Source organism: Globicephala melas, chromosome 11, assembly GCF_963455315.2.
Source record: "Globicephala melas chromosome 11, mGloMel1.2, whole genome shotgun sequence".
NCBI lineage: Eukaryota > Metazoa > Chordata > Mammalia > Artiodactyla > Delphinidae > Globicephala > Globicephala melas.
The window spans coordinates 64,058,207-64,081,722 of record NC_083324.2 but is presented as its reverse complement, the minus strand read 5'-3'; the positions used below and the strand labels follow the sequence as shown (position 1 = coordinate 64,081,722).

At 40.6% G+C, this 23,516-nt stretch overlaps 1 protein-coding gene and 1 pseudogene across 3 annotated transcripts in view; both read left to right on the top strand.

Annotated features, from left to right (window-relative positions):
• ILRUN (inflammation and lipid regulator with UBA-like and NBR1-like domains) overlaps positions 1 to 23,516 on the top strand; it is a 119,418-nt gene that overhangs the window by 44,094 nt on the left and 51,808 nt on the right. The window lies entirely within an intron of this gene.
• LOC115860807 (lysosomal-associated transmembrane protein 4B-like) lies at positions 13,265 to 15,187 on the top strand (annotated as a pseudogene).

Genomic DNA, 23,516 nt, shown 5'->3' with positions numbered 1-23,516 from the left:
GAGTATGTCCCTGTGCAGCCCAGGGTGAAGGAATTAAGGTAACATCTTACAGCATCCCCGGTTGCTCACAGAGCCTGTCAAATTATGTAGCAGGGTGTGGTCCCTTTTAAACAGCGACCCCATGCGGGTAAATGACTTGAATTTAATGACTAATTGGTTCAGTCTAGTGGTCTCCTTTTTATACTAGGAATTTAGTTAATATTTAGTGAAGTGTAATGAGATATATATTGCATTCTAAACAATGATTTAGTAGTGCTGCTATTTTTATTATATAATCTAGTAGGTGCTGTAAGAATACTGAAGGCAGTCCCTGTTCTCACAGTCTCTAGACAGAAGTTGTATAAAAAAAGATAATGCACAAAATGTGCATACTTCTCTGCACCTGATGACCTGTCAAGATGCTAGTACCTCTCACTCCTTCTTTTTACTGCCATACTTTTTGGACAGAGTGATTTACACTCATTGTCTCTTTTTCCCATTTACTTTTATTTTTCAAACTAGTCAGTCCTTTACGCACTCCAGTGATGTTTATCAGCAACTACCCAGTTTCCAAATCCAGTAGCCACTTTCCAGTCTTCATACTAACTGACCCTCTATCATTTGGCACCGAACTCTAAATGTTTTTTGAAGTGTGTACCTTCTTAGACTCACGTGGTACCTCTCTTGTTTCTTCTCTGAATGTTCTTTGTCTAGTCTCATTTTTGCCATGGGACTACAGACATACCTTGATTTATTGACGTTCACTTTATTGTGCTTTACAGATAATTTTGTTTTTTACAAATTGAAGATTCGTGACAACCTTTCGTTGAGCAAGTCTGCTGGCACCGTTTTTCCAACAGCATTTGCACACTTTGTGTCTCTGTGTCACATTTTGGTAATTCTCACAATATTTCAAATTTTTTCATTATTATTATATTTGTTATGGTGACCTGTGATCAGCAATCTCTGATGTTTCTATTGTAATTGTTTTGGGATGCCACAAACTGTGCCCACATAAGACTGTGAACTTAATTGGTAAATGTGTGTGTTCTGACCATTCCACCAATTAGCCATTCCTCCATCTCGTTTCCTCTCCTTGGACCTCCCTATTCCCCAAGACACAACAGTATTGAAATTAGGTCGGTTGATAACTCTACAATGGCCTCTAAGTGTTCAAGGGAAAGGAAGAGTCACACATCTCTCACTTTAAAAACTAGAAATGTTTAAGCTTAGTGAGGAAGGCATGTCAAAAAACAAGATAGGCCAGAAGCTAGGTCGCTTGTACCAAACAGCTAAGTTGTGAAAGCAGAGGAAAAGTTCTTCAAGGAAATGAAAAGTGCTACTCCAGTGAACACACGAATCATAAGAAAAGTGAAACAGCCTTACCGCTGAGATGGAGAAAGTTTGAGTGGTCTGGATAGAAGATCACATCAGCCACAACATTCCCTCAAGCCAAAGCCTAATCCAGAGCAAGGCCCTGACTCTCTTCAACTCTGTGAAGGCTGAGAGAGGTGAAGAAGCTGCAGAAGAAAAGTTTAAAGCTAGCAGCGGTTGGTTCTTGCAGTTTAAGGAAAGAAGTCCTCTCCATAACATAAAAGTGCAAGGTGAAGGAGCAAGTGCTGATGTAGAAGCTGCAGCAAGTTATCCAGAAGATCCAGCTAAGATAATTCATGAAGGTGGGCTACACTAAACAAGAGATTTTCAATGTAGACAAGACAGCCTTATATTGGGAGAAGATGCCATCTAGGACTTTCATAGCTGAGGAGGAGAAGTCAGTGCCTGGCTCCAAAGGACAGGCTTTCTTGTTAGGGGCTAATGCAGCTGGTGGCTTTACGGTGAAGCCAGTGATCATTTACCATTCTGAAAACTCTAGGGCCCTTAAAAATTATGCTCAATCTGCTCTGCCTGTGCTCTGTAAATGAAACAACAAAGCCTGGATGACTGTACATCTGTTTGCAACATGCTTCACTGACCATTTCAAGCCCACTGTTGAGACTTACTGCTCAGAAAAAAAGATTCCTTTCAAAATGTTACTACTCATCGATGGTGCTCCTGGTCACCCAAGAGCTCTGATGGAGATATGCAACGAGATTTTCATGTCTGCCAACACAACATCCGTTCTGTAGCCATAGATCAAAGAGTCATTTCTACTTTCAAGTCTTGTTCTTTAAGAAATACATTTTATTTTATTTTATTTTTTTAAAATAATTATTTTAAATTACAACTTGAGTGTTCTTCTCTGTCTTTCTCCTACCCTGTACACTCTCCCCTTCTCTTTTATTTAATTAATTAATTTATTTTTGGCTGTGTTGGGTCTTCGTTTCTGTGCGAGGGCTTTCTCCAGTTGCGGCGAGCCGGGGCCACTCGTCATCGCGGTGCGCTGTCCTCTCACTGTCGCGGCCTCTCTTGTTGCGGAGCACAAGCTCCAGACGCGCAGGCTCAGTAGTTGTGGCTCACGGGCCTAGTTGCTCCGCAGCATGTGGGATCTTCCCAGACCAGGGCTCGAACCCGTGTCCCCTGTATTGGTAGGCAGATTCTCAACCACTGCGCCACCAGGGAAGCCCAGAAATACATTTTGTGAGGCTATAGTGAATCCTCTGATGCATCTGGGCAAAGTAAGTCCTTCTGGAAAGGACTCACCATTCTAGATGCCATTAAGAACATTTGTGATTCATGGGAGGAGGTCAAAATATCAACATTAAGAGGAGTTTGGAAGAAGCTGACTGTAACCCTCGTGGATGACTTTGGAGGGGTTCGAGACTTCAGCGGAGGAAGTAACTGCAGATGTGGTGGATGTAGCGAGAGAATTAGAAGCGGAGCCTGAAGATGTGACTGAATGGCTGCAATCTCAGGATAAAACTTTAACCGATGAGGAGTTAACTTTTTATGACGAGCAAAGAAAGTGGCTCCTTGAGATGGTATCTAGTCCTGGTGAAGATGCTGTGAAGATTGTTGAAATAACAACAAAGGACTTAGAATATTACATAAACTTAGTTGATAAAGGAATGGCAGGGTTTGAAAGGACTGACTCCCAATTTGAAAGAGTTTCATCTTTGGGCAAAATGCTATCAAACAGCATTGTATGCTACAGAGAAATTGATCGTAAAAGGAAGAGTCAGTCAAGGCAGCAAACTTCATTGTTCTCTTACTTTAAGCTGCCCCAGCCTTCAGCAACTCCCAAGCTGATCAGTCTGTAGCCATCAACATGGAGGCAAGACCTTCCACCAGCAAAAACGATTACAACTTGCTAAAGGCTCAGATGATGGTTAGCGGTTTTTGCCAATAAAGGAATTTTTAATTAAGATATGTGCATTGTTTTCTTAGACATAATGCTGTTGCACACTTAGACTACAGTGTACAGTAAACGTAATGCACTGGGAAAACAAAAAGTTCATGTGACTCGCTTTATGGCAGTATTCACTGTATTGCATTGATCTGGAACCGAACCAGCTCTGTCTCCAACGTATGCCTGTCTTAGATTGTGAGCTGGGCCCTGTTTATGCTCTGTGACCTCATCCACCCACCTGGCTTCATCTGTCACCAGTACGGCATACATGGTACTCGAAGTCATATCTGTGGTGCAGACTCCTTGGAGTTTCAAACCTGTATTTAAGTGCTTGTGGACAGAACCTCTGGATATTCTGTAGAGTTTTGTATTTTAGTATCTCCTAGGCAAAACTTACATTCTTGTAATTGTCATCCCACTGAGATGATCAGGCCAGAAGCTTGAGTCATCTTTTGTTCTGTCTTATCATCCTTAATCACAGACCAATTCCTATTTGTTTCTCTATATCCTATGTCTTAGAGATCCAGAGAAAAATAAATTAAAAAAGAGTTCCTGTCCTCAGGGAGCTCTTAACTGGGGACTCATGGCCAGTGGGACCTTTGGAGTTATTTAAAGGAGTCCTGGAATTAATTTTCTCATATATGTTTTTGCAGCCAGTGGAAACTTGAAGTATTTCTCTGACTGAAAAAATTATAATGTTTAGTGTCATCCTTTGTAACATCATTCTTTGCTGAAAACCTTTGTGCCTCCTGTAATGGAGCCAAACTCCTTGGCACAGGGCTTAAAGCTCCTCATGGGGCTTCCCTGTTGGTGCAGTGATTGAGAGTCCGCCTGCCGATGCAGGGGACATGGGTTCGTGCCCCGGTCCGGGAAGATCCCACATGCCGTGGAGCGGCTAGGCCCGTGAGCCATGGCTGCTGAGCCTGTGCATCCGGAGCCTGTGCTCCGCAGCGGGAGAGGCCACAACAGTGAGAGGCCCGCATACCGCAAAAAAAAAAAAAAAAAAAAAAAAAAAAAAGCTCCTCATGATCTGGTCTGGTCTCATTTTCACTTTCATCCTTAGTCACCTCTTTACTCTCCACAGCCAGTCCCCAAAGACACCACATGATTTCACTTCTTCATGCCCTTGCTCATGTTGTTCCTATTGCCTGAAATACCTTTTTCTTTACAACAAACCCCTGCTCATCCTCAGCACCCTGGTGAACTCACCTTTCCTCCTTCCCTCCTCCCCCCTTCTTACCCCTCTACCCGAAGGAAATACCTACTTCCCTTTTCACTTATATTATGCACACGCTTGTTATTTTAGTTAACACATTGTGTTTTAGGTGTTTGTTTACTTATCCTTTTCTCCTACTAGACAGTGAACTATCTGTTGAATACAGAATCAACATCATGTAACAATCATATATCAGAATGCAGAGAGATTATTTCTCCCCTCTTCTCAGGCCACCTCTCTTGAGAATCTTCTTACTTGCAAATGGTTTCTCCCATTGCTGAGCTCCATTTCATAATCTCTTTCCCTTTCCTTTGCCTCTCTTTGGCACTTCACCTCTTTCTGCCCAGTTAATTTGATGAATGTCTAATATCGATTTTAAAATGTAAGGTGATACATGTCTCATTTATCTTTGTAACTCTTGAAAAAGCTGAGCCAAGTGGAGAGTGGCTACTCAAATTTTAAAATGCATGTCAGTGTTTTTAAAGGAGGAGGAAGACAACATACATGACTTTAAAAAAAATTTCTTTGATGCAAAGATACTGCTTCATAGTGTTCTCCCATGCTTGAGAGCTCTAGTCTTATTTTGTGCGTGTGTTTTATTGTTAAATTAAAAATAATTATCACTATATGTGACATTAAAATTTATACTTTTAACATCCCTCTCAAATTCTATAAGTAGGTAGAGTATAAATATACTAGCTCTGAAGGCAGTAAAAACTTCAAAGCCTTTCTTGGTCATATAGTCTGTGAGTTGTTTTTCAGGACTTTGAAATCTAATACCTACAAGGGATCTTAATAGTTCATCTGATTCCATGGTTTTCAAGCATTTTTCTTGATCAGTGGAACCCTTTTCTTGATAAAAGTATATGTGAATGCCTCCTCCAAAAAAGAGAAAAGATAAAACTGAAACTGGCTTTGTTGATTTGGGAGCCTCCTTGGCCCGTGTTTCCCTGCCTTCTGTCTGAGGTGACCTCCAGGGCTGTGTGGAGTATAGTTTGCAAACCCCATCTACTCTAATAAAGAATTTAATTCCATTTACAGGCTACTGTATTCCATTGAATTCAGTTTAATGTTGATTATAAAACATGTCATGATAGCAGAACTGTTAAATGACTGGCAGAAAGTGAAATATACATAATATACATAAAACTACAGCTGTGAACATGTGAAAAAAATAAGCTGCTATGTTAACCTTGGCATGAATGGCTCTTTCAGTTTTTCTGCTCACTCTTAGCTTGCTAGTGCATTGAGTATAGTGTAGTGGTAGGCGTTTGGAATGTAGGACTACATTGCCTGGGCACAAACTTGGACAAGTTAGGTAACTTCTCTATGTCTTATCTTTCTGCTTTTTTTTTTTTTAAGGTTTTTTTTTTTTGATGTGGACCTTTTTTTTTTTAAGTCTTCATTGAATTTGTTACAATATTGCTTCTGTTTTATGTCTTGGTTTTTTGGCCAAGAGGCATGTGGGATCTTAGCTCGCTGATCAGGGATTGAACCTGCATCCCCTGCATTGGAAGGTGACATCTTAACCACTGGACTGCCGGGGAAGTCCCTCATCTTTCTGTTTTAACAACAAAGCTTGCTTTGTTTGTTTGGTTTTGGTTTTGGTTGGGTGGTCTCTTCTTGAGTCTTTAATGGTCTTTTCTAGAAAGAATCCATTCTCCTTATTTTTATAATAATACTTACGTTGTTTGAGCTCATTTCTCTTCCTAAAAGGAATTCTTGCCATATTTAATAATTTACAAAGTGGGTCTTCTTCCCTCATTTTAGATTGGTTGTACTCTTTCAGTCTCTCAACAGGAGTGTGCTATTGGCATATTGTGTGGACAGTTCTTGTTTATGTGGGGCATATTTATAAGACCCTTGGCCCTCTCACTAAATACCATGTTCATCTTTAGAGCCACCCCTCCTCTCCCACCACACACATTTCTAACGCCCTTGGTTGAGTACCACTAAGTATTTGATTCTTGGCAGAATTATTTTCAAGCTCAAACATTTTATTTTATCTTCTTTCTACAAACTTTTGCTTCTTAGATAAAAACAACCTGTTATCTAATGCCTACTTTATGTCAGGCATTGTACTGGGCTTTTTCATATAAATTATATGGGAAATATTAGCTGCACTTTATGGGTGGGGAAACTGAAGACCAGAGATAATTAATGACTTGTCTAAGTTTCAGTGAAAGTTATAAATTATAAATTAGCTATAAATTATAGTTATAAATGAACAAAAGTAGTTTTATGATCTTTGCCATTGGACACTACTATATTAGGTTTACGGGGAAACTTTGGCTCCAGGTTGTTGGTACTTGGCAGAGTTTAGGGAGACTGGGGTATATGGTCCACAAGTCCTCTCCATTTCCGGAGTGAGTGGGAATGAGGGTCAGGCTGAGATTGGCAAGGTGACTCTTAGGTGGTTGAGTAAATACCGATGTTCCCCAAGGAGTTCCTGCTTTCCAGGAGATATACAGTTCCTGTAGGACACTTAACTCTTGGAAAGGAGTAAGCAGCATGGGTGCTTGTCACCATTTTAGCCTTGGTACAAACATGCCTCCCCTCTTCCTAGTAGAGTACCGTCTTTCAAAGTTCCACAGGAGACGGACTTCCCTAGCGGTCCAGTGGTTAAGACTCCATGCTCCCAAATGCAAGGGGTGCTGGTTCAGTCCCTGGTTGGGGAACTAAGGTCCCACATGCTGCACGATACAGCCAAAAAAAAAAAACCACCCAAAAGAAAAAACCCAAAAAAACCCAAAGTTCCACAGGAGAGCTGTACCCCTGCACTTGATGGTTCCTTCTAAAGCAGAGGGGTTCTAGTTGTGAAGTAGGCACTGAGGTCACGTGATACTCTGGTTATCACATGCTGATGAGGGTTTCTTCCACTTGAAATAGCTCTTCTTGTTAAATGGCTTCACGTGGTTCCTTAGGGACAATTCACATGTAGATTAAATACTTATATTCATTTAGTTTTCTCAGAGGTTAGAAATGGAACTTCCCTTATTAAGCTCCCAAATCATACTATATGATATAGTCCCACAGGTTAGGAAACTTAATGGTTGCTCTATGTAAACCACACAGTTTATTTCTTTAAACCTTTGTAAGTTCCTCTTTCAGCTTCTCCAGTTTATGGAATGTCCACCTTAACCAGGTAGTGTGGGACTGCTCCTCCTCATTCTTCTCCAGTGTTTTAACTGATGATGTTGTAAAAGAAGCTCTGGTTTCATAGATGTCCTCTAGACTCTACACAGGTGTCTTCTGTTTAGATGCTGTTCTACTTGGCATCTCTGCCAGCTCTCTTGCCCTTTTGCCTACTGACCCCACCTTTAGAATGTCTCTCTTTTATGTTGCACTCAAAAACCCTGCTTCATTTGGTTCTAGAAGATCCTCAATAAGATACTCTCTGAAAAAGGAAGGGAGGGAGGAAGGAAGGAAGGAAAACCACCAGCAGCAGCAGCCACAAGCCAGATTAGAGCTCCTGGAGCAGTCAGCCAACATGGTGCCATTCTAGCCCCCTAGACATGTGTATCATTTAGCAACAGCCTGTGGAACAAAAACCACATTCACAGAAAAATAGACAAGATGAAAAGGCACAGGGCTGTGTACCAGATGAAGGAACAAGATAAAACCCCAGAAAAACAACTAAATGAAGTAGAGATAGGCAACCTTCCAAAAAAAGAATTCAGAATAATGATAGTGAAGATAATCCAGGACCTCAGAAAAAGAATGGAGGCAGAGATTGAGAAGATGCAAGAAATGTTTAGCAAAGACTTAGAAGAATTAAAGAACAAATAAACACAAATGAACAATACAATAACTGAAATGAAAAGTACACTAGAAGGAATCAATAGCAGAATAACTGAGGCAGAAGAACAGATAAATGACCTGGAAGACAGAATGGTGGAATTCACTGATGCAGAACAGAATAAAGAAAAAAGAATGAAAAGAAATGAAGACAGCCTAAGAGACCTCTGGGACAACATTAAACGCAACAACATTTGCATTATAGGGGTCCCAGAAGGAGAAGAGAGAAAGACCTGAGAAAGTATTTGAAGAGATTATAGTCAAAAACTTCCCCAACATGGGAAAGAAATTAGCCACCCAAGTCCAGGAAGCACAGAAAGTCCCATACAGGATAAACCCAAGGGGACACACGCCGAGACACATAGTAATCAAATTGGCAAAAATTAAAGACAAAAATGATTGAAAGCAGTAAGGGAAGAACAACAAATAACATACAAGAGAACTCCCATGAGGTAAACAGCTGATTCCTCAGCAGAAACTCTACAAGCCAGAAGGGAGTGGCATGACATATTTAAAGTGATGAACCTACAACCAAGATTACCCTTCCCAGCAAGGATCTCATTCAGATTTGATGAGAAGTCAGAAGCTAAGAGAATTCACCACCACCAAACCAGCTCTACAGCAAATGCTAAAGGAACTTCTCTAAGTGGGAAACACAAGAGAAGAAAAGGACCTACAAAAACAAACCCAAAACAATTAAGAAAATGATCATAGGAACATACATATCGATAATTACCTTAAACGTGAATGGATTAAATGCTCCAACTAAAAGACACAGGCTCGCTGAATGGACGCATATATATGCTGTCTACAAGAGACCCACTTCAGACCTAGGGACACATACAGACTGAAAGTGAGGGGATGGAAAAAGATGTTCCATGCAAATGGAAATCAAAAGAAAGCTGGAGTAGCAATACTCATCTCTGATAAAATAGACATTAAAGTAAAGAATATTACAAGAGACAAGGAAGGACACTACATAATGATCAAGGGATCAATCCAAGAAGAAGATAAAACAATTATAAATATATATGCACCCAACATAGGAGCACCTCAATACATAAGGCAACTGCTAACAGCTATAAAAGAAGAAATGGACAGTAACATAATAATAATGGGAGACTTTAACACCTCACTTACACCAATGCACAGATCATCCAAACAGAAAATTAATATGGAAACACAAGCTTTAAATGACCCAGTAGACCAGATAGATTTAATTGATATTTCTAGGACATTCCATCCAAAAACAGCAGATTACACTTTCTTCTGAAGTGCGCACAGAACATTCTCCAGGATAGATCGCATCTTGGGTCACAAATCAAGCCTCAGTAAATTTAAGAAAATTGAAATCGTATAAAATTTCTGACCACAATGCTGTGAGATTACAAATCAATTACAGGGAAAAAAACCCTAAAAAACACAGACACATGGAGGCTAAACAATATGTTACTAAATAACCAAGAGACCACTGAAGAAATCAAATAGGAAATCAAAAAATACCTAGAGACAAACGACAATGAAAACACGACAGTCCAAAACCTATGGGATGCAGCAAAAGCAGTTCTAAGAGGGAAGTTTATAGCAATACAAGCCTACCTGAAGAAACAAGAAAAATCTCAAATAAATAATCTAACCTTACACCTAAAGGAACTAGAGAAAGAAGAACAAACAAAGCACAAAGTTAGCAGAAGGAAAGAAATCATAAAGATCAGAGCAGAAATAACTGAAATAGAAACAAAGAAAACAGTAGCAAAGATCAATAAAAGTAAAAGTTAGTTCTTTGGGAAGATAAACAAAATTGATAAACCATTAGCCAGACTCATCAAGGAAAAGAGGGAGAGGACTCAAATCAATAAAATTAGAAATGAAAAAGGAGAAGTTACAACAGACACCACAGAAATACAAAGCATCCTAAGAGACAACTACAACAACTCTATGGCAATAAAATGGACAACCTGGAAGAAATGGACAAATTCTTAGAAAGATATAACCTTCCAAGACTGAACCAGGAAGAAATAGAAAATATGAACAGACCAGTCACAAGTAATGAAATTGAAACTGTGATTAAAAATCTTCCAACAGGGCTTTCCTGTTGGTGCAGTGGTTGAGAGTCTGCCTGCTGATGCAGGGGACATGGGTTCATGCCCTGGTCCAGGAAGATCCCACATGCTGTGGAGCGACTGGGCCCATGAGCCATGGCCACTGAGCCTGTGCGACCGGAGCCTGTGCTCCGCAGCGGGAGAGACCGCAGCAGTGAGGCCCGTGTACTGCCCAAAAAAAAAAAAAAAAAAAAAAATCTTCCAACAAACAAAACTCCAGGACCAGATGGCTTCAGAGGTGAATTCTATCAAACATTTAGAGAAGAGCTAACACCCATCCTTCTCAAACGCTTCCAAAGCATTGCAGAGGAAGGAACACTCCCAAACTCATTCTATGAGGCCACCATCACCCTGATACCAAAACCAGACAAACATACTACAAAAAAGGAAAATTACAGACCAATATCACTGATGAATATAGATGGAAAAGTCCTCAACAAGGGCTTCCCTGGTGGCGCAGTGGTTGAGAGTCCGCCTGCCGATGCAGGGGATACGGGTTTGTGCCCTGGTCCGGGAAGATCCCACATGCCGCGGAGCGGCTGGGCCCGTGAGCCATGGCCGCGCAGCCTGCACATCCGGAGCCTGTGCTTCGCAAAGGGAGAGGCCACAACAGTGAGAGGCCCGCGTACTGCAAAAAAAAAAAAAAAAAAAAATCCTCAACAAAATACTAGCAAATAGAATCCAGCAACACATTAAAAGGATCATACACCATGATCAAGTGGGATTTATCCCAGGGATGCAAGCGTTCTTCAGTATACGCAGATCAATCAATGTGATACATCATATTAACAAATTGAAGAAGAATAAACATATGGTAATCTCAGTAGATGCAGAAAAACTTTTGACAAACTTCAACACCCATTTATGATAAAAACTCTCCAGAAAGTGGGCATAGAGGGAACCTACCTCAACATAATAAAGGCCATATATGACAAACCCACAGCAAACATCATTCTCAATGGTGAAAAACTGAAAGTATTTCCTCTACAATCAGGAACAAGACAAGGATGTCCACTCTTACCACTGTTATTCAACATACTTTTGGAAGTCCTAGCCTTGGCAATCAGAGAAGAAAAAGAAATAAAAGGAATACAAATTGGAAAAGAAGAGGTAAAACTGTCACTCTTTGCAGATGACATGATACTATACATAGAGAATCCTAAAGATGCCACCAGAAAACAGAGCTAATCAATGAATTTGGTATAGTTGCAGGATACAAAATTAATTCACAGAAATCTCTTGCATTCCTGTACACTAATGATGAAAAATCTGAAAGAGAAGTTAAGGAAACACTCCCATTTACCATTGCAACAAAAAGAATATAATACCTAGGAATAAACCTACCTAAGGAGACAAAAGACCTGTATGCAGAAAACTATAAGACCCTGATGAAAGAAATTAAAGATGATACCAACAGATGGAGAGATATACCATGTTCTTGGTTTGGAAGGATCAATATTGTGAAAATGACTATACTACCCAAAGCAGTCTACAGATTCAGTGCAATCCCTGTCAAATTACCAATGGTATCTTTTACAGAACTAGAACAAAAAATCTTAAAATTTGTATGGAGACACAAAAGACCCAGAGTAGCCAAAGCAGTCTTGAGGGAAAAAAAACGGAGCTGGAGGAATTAGACTCCCTGACTTCAGACTATACTACAGAGCTACAGTAATCAAGACAATACGGTACTGGCACAGAAAAATACATCAGTGGAACAGGATAGAAAGCCCAGAGATAAACCCACACACCTATGGTCAACTATGACAAAGGAGGCAAAGATATACAATGGAGTAAAGACAGTCTCTTCAGTAAGCGGTGCTGGGGAAACTGGACAGCTACATGTAAAATGAAGTTAGAACACTCCTTAACACCATACACAAAAGTAAACTCAAAATGGATTAGAGACCTAAATGTAAGACCAGACACTTTAAAACTCTTAGAGGAAAACATAGGAAGAACACTCTCTGACATAAATGACAGCAAGATCTCTTTTGATCCACCTCCTAGATTAATGGAAAAAAAAAACAAATGGGACCTAATGAAACTTAAAAGCTTTTGCAAAGCAAAAGAAGCTACAAACAAGACGAAAAGACAACCCTGAGAATGGGAGAAAATATTTGCAAGCGAATCAACGGACAAAGGATTAATCTCCAAAATATATAAACAGCTCGTGCAGCTCAATATTAAACAAACCAGCTAATCCAAAAATGGGCAGAAGATCAAAATAGACATTTCTCCAAGAAGACATAGAGATGGCCAAGAAGCACATGAAAAGCTGCTCAACATCACTAATTATTAGAGAAATGCAAATCAAAACTACAATGAAGTATCACCTCACAGCAGTTAGAATGGGCATCATCAAAAAATGTACAAACAACAAATGTTGGAGAGGGTGTGGAGAAAAGGGAACCCTCTTGCACTGTTAGTGGGAATGTAAATTGATATAGCCACTATGGAGAACAGTATGGAGGTTCCTTAAGAAACTAAAAATAGAATTACCATATGACTCACCAATCCCACTACTGGGCATATACCCAGAGAAAACCATAATTCAAAAAGACACATACACCCTAGTGTTCATTGCAGCACTGTTTACAATAGCCAGGTCATGGAAGCAACCTAAATGCCCCTCAACAGACAAATGGTTAAAGAAGATATGGTACATACATACAATGGAGTATTAGCCATAAAAGGGAACGAACTTGGGTCATTTGTAGAGATGTGGATGAATCTAGAGACTGTCATACAGAGTGAAGTCACAAAGAGGAAAACCAATATCGTATATTAACGCATTTATGTGGAACCTAGAAAAATGGTACAGATGAACTGGTTTGCTGGGCAGAAATTGAGACACAGATGTAGAGAACAAACATATGGACACCAAGGGGGAAACGTGGTGGTGGGGGAGTGGTGGGATGAATTTGGAGATTGGGATTGATATGTATACATAGATATGTGTAAAATGGATGACTAATAAGAACCTGCTGTGTAAAAAGAAAATTTAAAAAAATTCTTTATCTCTTTAAAAAAAAAAAGATACTCTCTGTTTCAGTTTTGATCTCTAGTTCCCTCCAGTATCAGAAATAGGAGTACCCCTTGAAAATAAGAGATTTCTTTTTTGATTTAAAGAATGCTATCCTAAGCCGATTGTGATTTGTATGGGAAGTGTTTTTAGAAGGGACATTTCAATATGTAAATGAGATCCGAAATCCTTAAATATCTTTACCTTATAAGGTCTACATTAAGTTTAAAAGGCGATGGGCTATTTTGGCTTCAGAGAAGGAAGCCTGCAGGTTTGTACAATCCAGTTGGTTGTACTGACACCAAGTGGTCATTTGTTTGGTGGTCGTGTCCAGGTAGTTCCTCAGGAGTCACAGGCAGTGTGAAGTGGCTCTACTGTTCAGATTAATCTCTAAAATGCAGTCATGTGGGTCCTGAACCTCTATGAAGCATCGAAATCAAGAGATCAGGTGAAACAGTGATAGATCTTTAAAGTGTAGTAAATAAAATATTTGCATGTCTAGGTACGAAGCGTCAAATATTTTAACTACTTGAAAATTGTAATGTGAGTAGTTTTAATGTGAACTGTTTGTGCTAACACTGTTTCCTTTATAATTAATTGTTTTATTTCTCAGTAGACCAAATATATATCTAAGGGTTTAGTGGAAGTGCAAAAATATAATTTCAAAGCAGCATCTTTTTTCTTATGGTAGCCAGAGCCGTTTTGATAACGGAAATGTCTTTGATCTGGAATGTTAGGTTCCAAGGATTCTGAATTTAAGGATCGACAGTTCCTTAAAAATTTTTAACCAAATTTAATTCTTTATTAATATCCATGTACTTATTGTTAAACAGAAAATAGTTGTAAAACCACTGAGCATTTAAAAAATAAATACTTAGGCATAATTGCTTTTTTAAAAAATATAATTCTTGGAGGCAACTGCTCGTATCTCTCGGGGGAGTCGTGGAGCAAGGGCTGGCGGGCAGCGAGCGGGGCTGGGAGCGCAAGCAGGAGTGGCTGAGGAGCCGGCAGCAGCCACGCGGCGGGCTCGGTCCAATGCGGCTGAAGCTCCCGCAAACTTGGGTGCGTGCTCGCACTGCTGTGCCAGCGGCCTGAGTGATGAAGATGGTGGCCCCCTGGACGCAGTTCTACTCCAACAGCTGCTGCCTGTGCTGCCATGTCTGCACCGGCACCATCCTGCTTGGCGTCTGGTACCTGATCATCAATGCCGTGGTACTGCTGCTTCTGTTGAGCGCCCTGGCTGATCCAGATCAGTATCACTTTTCAAGTTTTGAACTCGGAGGTGACTTTGAGTTCATGGATGTTGCCAGCATGTGCACTGCTATTGCAATTTCTCTTCTCATGATCCTGATCTGTGCAGTGGCTACTTATGGAGGATACAGGCAACACGTGGCCTGGATCATCCCATTCTCCTGTTACCAGGTCTTTGATTTTTCCCTGAACACCTTGGTTGCAGTCATTGTGCTTGTTTATCCAGACTCCATCCAGGAATACATATGACAGCTGCCTCCTGATTTTCTTTACGAAGGTGATAGCATGTCAGTGACTCCTACCTTGTTTGGTCTTTATTATTATTCTGTTTATCAGCATTATCTTTACTTTTAAGGGGTACTTGATTAGCTGTGTTTGGAACTGCTACCGATTCATCAGTGGCAGGAACTCCTCCGATGTCCTGGCCTCTGTTACCAGCAATGACACTACGGTGCTATGCACCCCCGTACGACGATGCCACTGTGAATGGCACCGCCAAGGAGCCGCCACCACCTTATGTGTCTGCCTAAGCCTGGAAGTAGGGTGTAGCTGAGAGTAACAGCTTGACTTTCATACATCAGGGCAATAGGTCTTTAATTTTACTTCTGAGATGAGCTTCTGAGCTTATTTGTTGCTGAAATGCTACAGTTTAAAATTTTAGATGTTAAGTTGAAACTCTCTGTAGTTTGAAACCTATACTTTAGCTAGAGCACCGTGGTAGAGTAACTGTAGAATTCTTTCTGTGGGGGTTGCGGTGGGCTCCCCTAGTCTTCGCTCAGCATTGAAACTACCCAACAATCCGGATGAACCTTTTGTCTGAGGAGGCTGTTGTACGTGCTGAGCCCCAGAGTTGAAGAATTTATGACACTTTTCTCTCCGTTCCCTCCTTTCTCTTTTGAACACGTAAAATAAAATCAAAATTATATGATGCTTAGGCCATTCCAGTTTATAGAACTAACCTTAGGGGAAGAGGAATGTTAATCGTGTAAGTAGTCCATATATACATATACATAAAACAAGTATTTCCTTAGATCCTTTATGATTTAAATTCAGTGACAATTTGAGTTTGCTGGTCAAGGATTTTGTCCATGGGCCAAATTGAAGCCCTTTGTCAATTCCTGGCAGTGAGGACAGTCAGTCGCCACCCCGGTGGCTGCTCTTGTACACCCATGTCTGGGGTCACGGCATGGCGTGTTAGAGGGGAACTGGTTGGTACTGTGTGGTATCTGGTTCTCCCTTTCTCCCAGTTTCCCATCCCTACTCAGAGCCCCCTTTCACTAAGTGTTCTGCCCTAGCCTGACTCAGGGAGGACATCCATCAACCTTTGTCTAGTGGAATTGCTGATATGTATTTACCCAACAATCTGAAAAAAGGTTTTCTTCTCTCCCTGCAAGGCACATCCTACTACTTTGAACTTCTGAGTATATCTCATCATCTTTTAAAATGAGTGTAAAACAGTCTTCAGAAAAATGGGAGGTGGCGGGGGTGCTTTCCTTGTGAAATGCCCTTATCTTGATTACCTGAATTTCAAGGGACTTTTATATATTCATATGTTCAAAAGTCACACCTCTCCTGCTTGTTCATTATTGAATGTGCTGTAAATGAAGCCATTTGGAATTAAAGTGAGATTTGCCCACATCCAAGAAAAAAATATATATATAATTCTTAACTTTTGTGTGTGTATGCATTGGTAAGGGCTATAGCTTAGGTAGAATCTAGTTAAAAAGTATTTCGTTACGTAGAGAGTATATCCCTATCATAGTGAAACATAAACACATAAAACTTCCTGCGCTTCTTTGATTTTTTTTTAACATGTTGATTGGAGTATAATTGCTTTACAGTGGTGTGTTAGTTTTTGCTTTATAACAAAGTGAATCAGTTATACATATACATATGTTCCCATATCTCTTCCCTCTTGCGTCTCTCTCCCTCCCACACTCCCTATCCCACCCCTCTAGGTGGTCACAAAGCACTGAGCTGATCTCCCTGTGCTATGCAGCTGCTTCCCACTAGCTATCTATTTTACGTTTGGTAGTGTATATATGTCCATGCCACTCTCTCACTTTGTCACAGCTTACTCTTCCCCCTCCCCATATCCTCAGGTCCATTCTCTAGTAGGTCTGTGTCTTTATTCCTGTCTTACCCCTACGTTCTTCATGACATTTTTTTCCTTACATTCCATATATATGTGTTAGCATACGGTATTTGTCTCTTTCTTTCTGACTTACTTCACTCTGTATGACAGACTCTAGGTCCATCCACCTCACTACAAATAATTCAATTTCGTTTCTTTTTATGGCTGAGTAATATTCCATTTTATATATGTGCCACATCTTCTTTATCCATTCATCTGTTGGTGGACACTTAGGTTGCTTCCATCTCCTGGCTATTGTAAATAGAGCTGCAATGAACATTTTGGTACATGACTCTTTGAATTTGTGGTTTTCTCAGGGTATATGCCCAGTAGTGGGATTGCTGGGTCATATGGTAGTTCTATTTGTAGTTTTTTAAGGAAACTCCATACTGTATCTCCATAGTGGCTGTACCAATTCACATTCCCACCAGCAGTGCAAGAGTGTTCCCTTTTCTCCACACCCTCTCCAGCATTTATTTCTAGATTTTTTGATGTCCATTCTGACTGGTGTGAGATGATATCTCATTGTAGTTTTGATTTGCATTTCTCTAATGATTAATGATGTTGAGCATTCTTTCATGTGTTTGTTGGCAGTCTGTATATCTTCTTTGGAGAAATGTCCATTTAGGTCTTCTGCCCATTTTTGGATTGGGTTGTTTGTTTTTTTGTTATTGAGCTGCATGAGCTGCTTGTAAATTTTGGAGATTAATCCTTTGTCAGTTGCTTCATTTCCAAATATTTTCTCCCATTCTGAGGGTTGTCTTTTTGTCTTGTTTATGGTTTCCTTTGCTGTGCAAAAGCTTTTAAGTTTCATTAGGTCCCATTTGTTTATTTTTTTTAATTTTCCATTTCTCTAGGAGGTGGGTCAAAAAGGATCTTGCTGTGATTTATGTCATAGAGTGTGCTGCCTATGTTTTCCTCTAAGAGTTTGATAGTTTCTGGCCTTACATTTAGGTCTTTAATCCATTTTGAGCTTATTTTTGTGTATGGTGTTAGGGAGTGTTCTAATCTCATACTTTTATATGTACCTGTCCAGTTTTCCCAGCACCACTTATTGAAGAGGCTGTCCTTTCTCCACTGTACATTTCTGCCTCCTTTATCAAAGATAAGGTGAGCATATGTGCGTGGGTTTATCTCTGGGCTTTCTATCCTGTTCCATTGATCTATCTTTCTGTTTTTGTGCCAGTACCATACTGTCTTGATTACTGTAGCTTTGTAGTATAGTCTGAAGTCAGGAGGCCTGATTCCTCCAGATCCGTTTTTCGTTCTCAAGATTGCTTTGGCTGTTTGGGGTCTTTAGTGTTTCCATACAAATTGTGAAATTTTTTGTTCTATTTCTGAGAAAAATGCCAGTGGTAGGGATTGCATTGAATCTGTATATTGCTTTGGGTAGTAGAGTCATTTTCACAGTGTTGATTCTTCCAATCCAAGAACATGGTATATCTCTCCATTTATTTGTATCATCTTTAATTTCTTTCATCAGTGTCTTATAATTTTCTGCATACACGTTTTTTGTCTCCTTAGGTAGGTTTATTCCTAGATATTTTATTCTTTTTGTTGCAATGGTAAATGGGAGTGTTTTCTTAATTTCACTTTCAGATTTTTCATCATTAGTGTATAGGAATGCCAGAGATTTCTGTGCATTAATTTTATATCCTGCTACTTTACCAAATTCATTGATTAGCTCTAGTAGTTTTCTGGTAGCATCTTTAGGATTCTCTGTGTATAGTATCATGTCATCTGCAAACAGTGACAGCTTAACTTCTTTTCCAATTTGGATTCCTTTTACTTCCTTTTCTTCTCTGATTGCTGTGGCTAAAACTTCCAAAACTATGTTGAATAAGAGTGGTGAGAGTGAGCCACCTTGTCTTGTTCCTGATCTTAGTGGAAATGCTTTCAGTTTTTCACCATTGAGGACGATGTTGGCTGTGGGTTTGTCATATATGGCCTTTATTATGTTGAGGAACGTTCCCTCTATGCCTACTTTCTGTAGGGTTTTTTTTTTTTTTACCCCGGTACGTGGGCCTCTCCCTGTTGTGGCCTCTCCCATTGCGGAGCACAGGCTCCGGATGCACAGGCTCAGCGGCCATGGCTCACGGACCCAGCCATTCCGCAGCATGTGGGATCTTCCCGGACCGGGGCACGAACCCGTGTCCTGCATTGGCAGGCGGACTCTCAACCACTGCACCACCAGGGAAGCCGTCTGTAGAGTTTTTATCATAAATGGTTGTTGAATTTTGTCGAAAGCTTTCTCTGCATCTGTTGAGATGATGATACGGTTTTTCTCCTTCAGTTTGTTAATATGGTGTATCACGTTGATTGATTTGCGTATATTGAAGAATCCGTGCATTCCTGGAATAAACCCCACTTGATCATGGTGTATGATCCTTTTAATGTGCTGTTGGATTCTGTTTGCTAGTATTTTGTTGAGGATTTTTGCATCTGTGTTCATCAGTGATATTAGCCTGTAGTTTTCTTTCTTTGTGACATCTTTGTCTGGTTTCGGTATCAGGGTGATGGTGGCCTCGTAGAATGAGTTTGGGAGTGTTCCTCCCTCTGCTATATTTTGGAAGAGTTTGAGAAAGATAGGTGTTAGCTCTTCTCTAAATGTTTGATAGAATTCGCCTGTGAAGCCATCTGGTCCTGGACTTTTGTTTGTTGGAAGATTTTTAATTACAGTTTCAATTTCAGTGCTTGTCATTGGTCTGTTCATATTTTCTATTTCTTCCTGATTTAGTCTTGGCAATTTGTGCATTTCTAAGAATTTGTCCATTTCTTCCCAGTTGTCCATTTTATTGGCCTAGAGTTGCTTGTAGTAATCTCTCATGATCTTTTGTATTTCTGCAGTGGCAGTTGTAACTTCTCTTTTTTCATTTCTAATTGTATTGATTTGAGTCTTCTCCCTTTTTTTCTTGATGAATCTGGCTAATGGTTTATCAATTTTGTTTATCTTCTCAAAGAATCAGCTTTTAGTTTTATTGATCTTTGCTATCATTTCCTTCATTTCTTTTTCATTTATTTCTGATCTGATCTTTATTATTTCTTTCCTTCTGCTAACTTTGGGGGTTTTTTGTTCTTTCTCTAATTGCTTTAGGTGCAAGGTTAGGTTATTTATTCAAGATGTTTCCTGTTTCTTAATGTAGGATTGTATTGCTATAAACTTCCCTCTTAGAACTGCCTTTGCTGCATCCCATAGGTTTTGGGTCGTTGTGTCTCCATTGTCATTTGTTTCTAGGTATTTTTTGATTTCCTCTTTGATTTCTTTAGTGATCACTTCGTTATTAAGTAGTGTATCATTTAGCCTCCATGTGTTTGTATTTTTTACAGATCTTTTCCTGTAATTGATATCTAGTCTCATAGCGTTGTGGTCAGAAAAGATAGTTGATACAATTTCAATTTTCTTAAATGTACCAAGGCTTGATTTGTGACCCAACATATGATCTATCCTGGAGAATGTTCCATGAGCACTTGAGAAAAATGTGTATTCTGTTGTTTTTGGATGGAATGTCCTATAAATATCAATTAAGTCCATATTTTTTAATGTATCATTTAAAGCTTGTGTTTCCTTATTTATTTTCATTTTGTGTGATCTGTCCATTGGTTAAAGTGGGGTGTTAAAGTCCCCTACTATGAGTGTGTTACTGTCGATTTCCCCTTTTATGGCTGTTAGTATTTGCCTTATGTATTGAGGTGCTCCTATGTTGTGTGCATAAATATTTACAATTGTTATATCTTCTTGGATTGATCCCTTGATCATTATGTGGTGTCCTTCTTTGTCTTTTGTAATAGTCTTTTTTTTTTTTTTTTTTTTTTGCGATACACGGGCCTCTCACTGTTGGCCTCTCCCGTTGCAGAGCACATGCTCTGGACGCACAGGCTCAGCGGCCATGGCTCTTGTGCCCAGCTGCTCCGCGGCATGTGGGATCTTCCCAGACCGAGGCAGTAACCCATGTCCCCTGCATTGGCAGGCGGACTCTCAACCACTGCACCACCAGGGAAGCCCTCTTGTAATAGTCTTTATTTTAAAGTCTGTGTTGTCTGATATGAGATTTGCTACTCCAGCTTTCTTCTGATTTCCATTTGCATGGAATATCTTTTTCCATCCCCTCACTTTCAGTCTGTATGTGTCCCTAGGTCTGAAGTGGGTCTCTTGTAGACAGCATATATATGGGTCTTGTTTTTGTATCCATTCAGCCAGTCTGTGTGTTTTGATGGGAGCATTTAATCCATTTACATTTAAGGTAATTATCGATATGTATGTTCCTATTCCCATTTTCTTAATTGTTTTGTGTTTGTTATTGTAGGTCTTTTCCTTCTTTTGTGTTTCTTGCCTAGAGAAGTTCCTTTAGCATTTGTTGTAAAGCTGGTTTGGTGGTGCTGAACTCTCTCAGGTTTTGCTTGTCTGTAAAGGTTTTAATTTCTCCATAAAATCTGAATGAGATCCTTGCTGGGTAGAGTAATCTTGGTTGTAGGTTTTTCTCCTTCATCACTTTAAATATGTCCTGTCCTGCCACTCCCTTCTGGCTTGCAGAGTTTCTGCTGAAAGATCAGCTCTTAACCTTATGGGGATTCCCTTGTGTGTTATTTGTTGTTTTTCCCTTGCTGTTTTTAATATGTTATCTTTGTATTTAATTTTTGATAGTTTGATTAATATGTGTTTTGGCGTGTTTCTCCTTGGATTTATCCCGTATGGGACTCTGTGCTTGCTGGACTTATTTCCTTTCCCATATTAGGGAAGTTTTCAACTATAATCTCTTCAAGTATTTTCTCAGTCCCTTTCTTTTTCTCTTCTTATTCCGGGACCCCTATAATTCGAATAATGGTGCGCTTAACGTTGTCCCAGAGGTCTCTGAGACTGTCCTCAGTTCTTTTCATTCTTTTTTCTTTATTCTGCTCTTCAGTAGTTACTTCCAGTATTTTATCTTCCAGGTCACTTATCCATTCTTCTGCCTCAGTTATTCTGGTATTGATCCCTTCTAGAGTATTTTTAATTTCATTTATTGTGTTGTTCATCGTTGCTTGTTTCCTCTTTACTTCTTCTAGGTTCTTGTTAAATGTTTCTTGCATTTTGTCTATTCTATTTCCAAGATTTTGTATCATCTTTACTATCATTATTCTGAATTCTTTTTCAGGTAGACTGCCTAATTTCTCTTCATTTGTTAGGTCTGGTGGGTTTTTATCTTGCTCCTTCATCTGCTGTGTGTTTTTCTGTCTTCTCATTTTGCTTATCTTACTGTGTTTGGGGTCTCCTTTTTGCATGCTGCAGGTTCGTAGTTCCCATTGTTTTTGGTGTCTGTCCCCAGTGGCTAAAGTTGGTTCAGTGGGTTGTGTAGGCTTCCTGCTGGAGGGGACTAGTGCCTGTGTTCTGGTGGATGAGGCTGGATCTTGTCTTTCTGGTGGGCAGGTCCACGTCTGGTGGTGTGTTTTGGGGTGTCTGTGGCCTTATTATGATTTTAGGCAGCCTCTCGGCTAATGAGTGGGGTTGTGTTCCTGTCTTGCTAGTTGTTTGGCATAGGGTGTCCAGCACTGTTGCTTGCTGGTCGTTGAGTGAAGCTGGGTGTTGGTATTGAGATGGTGATCTCTGGGAGATTTTTGCCATTTGATATTACGTGGAGCTGGGAGGTCTCTTGTGGACCAGTGTCCTGAAGTTGGCTCTCCCACGTCAGAGGCACAGCACTGAGTCCTGGCTGCAGCACCAAGAGTGTTTCATCCACACGCTCAGAATAAAAGGGAGAAAAAGTAGAAAGAAAGAAAGAGGATAAAATAAAATAAAGTTATTAAAATAGAAAATAATGGTTAAGAAAAAAATTTTTATTAAAAACAAAACAAAACAAAAACGGACGGACAGAACCCTATACAGACAAAATCGCACACAGAAGCATACACATACAGACTCACAAAAAGAGGAAAAGGGGAAAAAATAATGTATCTTGCTCTCAACGTCCACCTCCTCAATTTGGGATGATTTGTTGTCTATTCACGTATTCCACCGTTGCAGGGTACATCAAGTTGATTGTGGAGATTTAATCCGCTGCTCCTGAGGCTGCTGGGAGAAATTTCCCTTTCTTTCTCTTCTTCGTTCGCACAGCTCCTGGGGTTCAGCTTTGGATTTGGCCCCGCCTCTGCATGTAGGTCACTGGAGGGCGTCTGTTCTTCGCTCAGACAGGACAGGGTTAAAGGAGCAGCTGATTAGGGGGCTCTGGCTCACTCAGGCCGAGGGGAGGGAGGGGCACGGATGCAGGGCGAGCCTGCTGCGGCAGAGCCTGGCGTGACATTGCCCTGCCTGAGTCACGCTGTGCGTTCTCCCGGGGAAGTTGTCCCTGGATCACGGGACCCTGGCAGTGGCGGGCTGCACAGGCTCCCGGGAGGGGAGGTGTGGATAGTGACCTGCGCTCGCACACAGGTTTCTTGGTGGTGGCAGCAGCGGCCTTAGCGTCTCATGCCTGGCTCTGGGTTCCGCGCTGATAGCCGCGGCTCGCGCCCGTCTCTGGAGCTCCTTTAAGCAGCGCTCTTAATCCCCTCTTCTCGTGCACAAGGAAACAAAGAGGGAAGAAAAAGTCTCTTGCGTCTTCGGCAGGTCCAGACTTTCTCCCGGACTCCCTCCCTCCCGGCTAGGCGTGGTGCACTAACACCTTCAGGCTGTGTTCACGCCGCCAACTCCAGTTCTCTCCCTGCATCCAACCGAAGCCCAAGCCTCAGCTCCCAGCACCGCCCGCCCCTGCGTG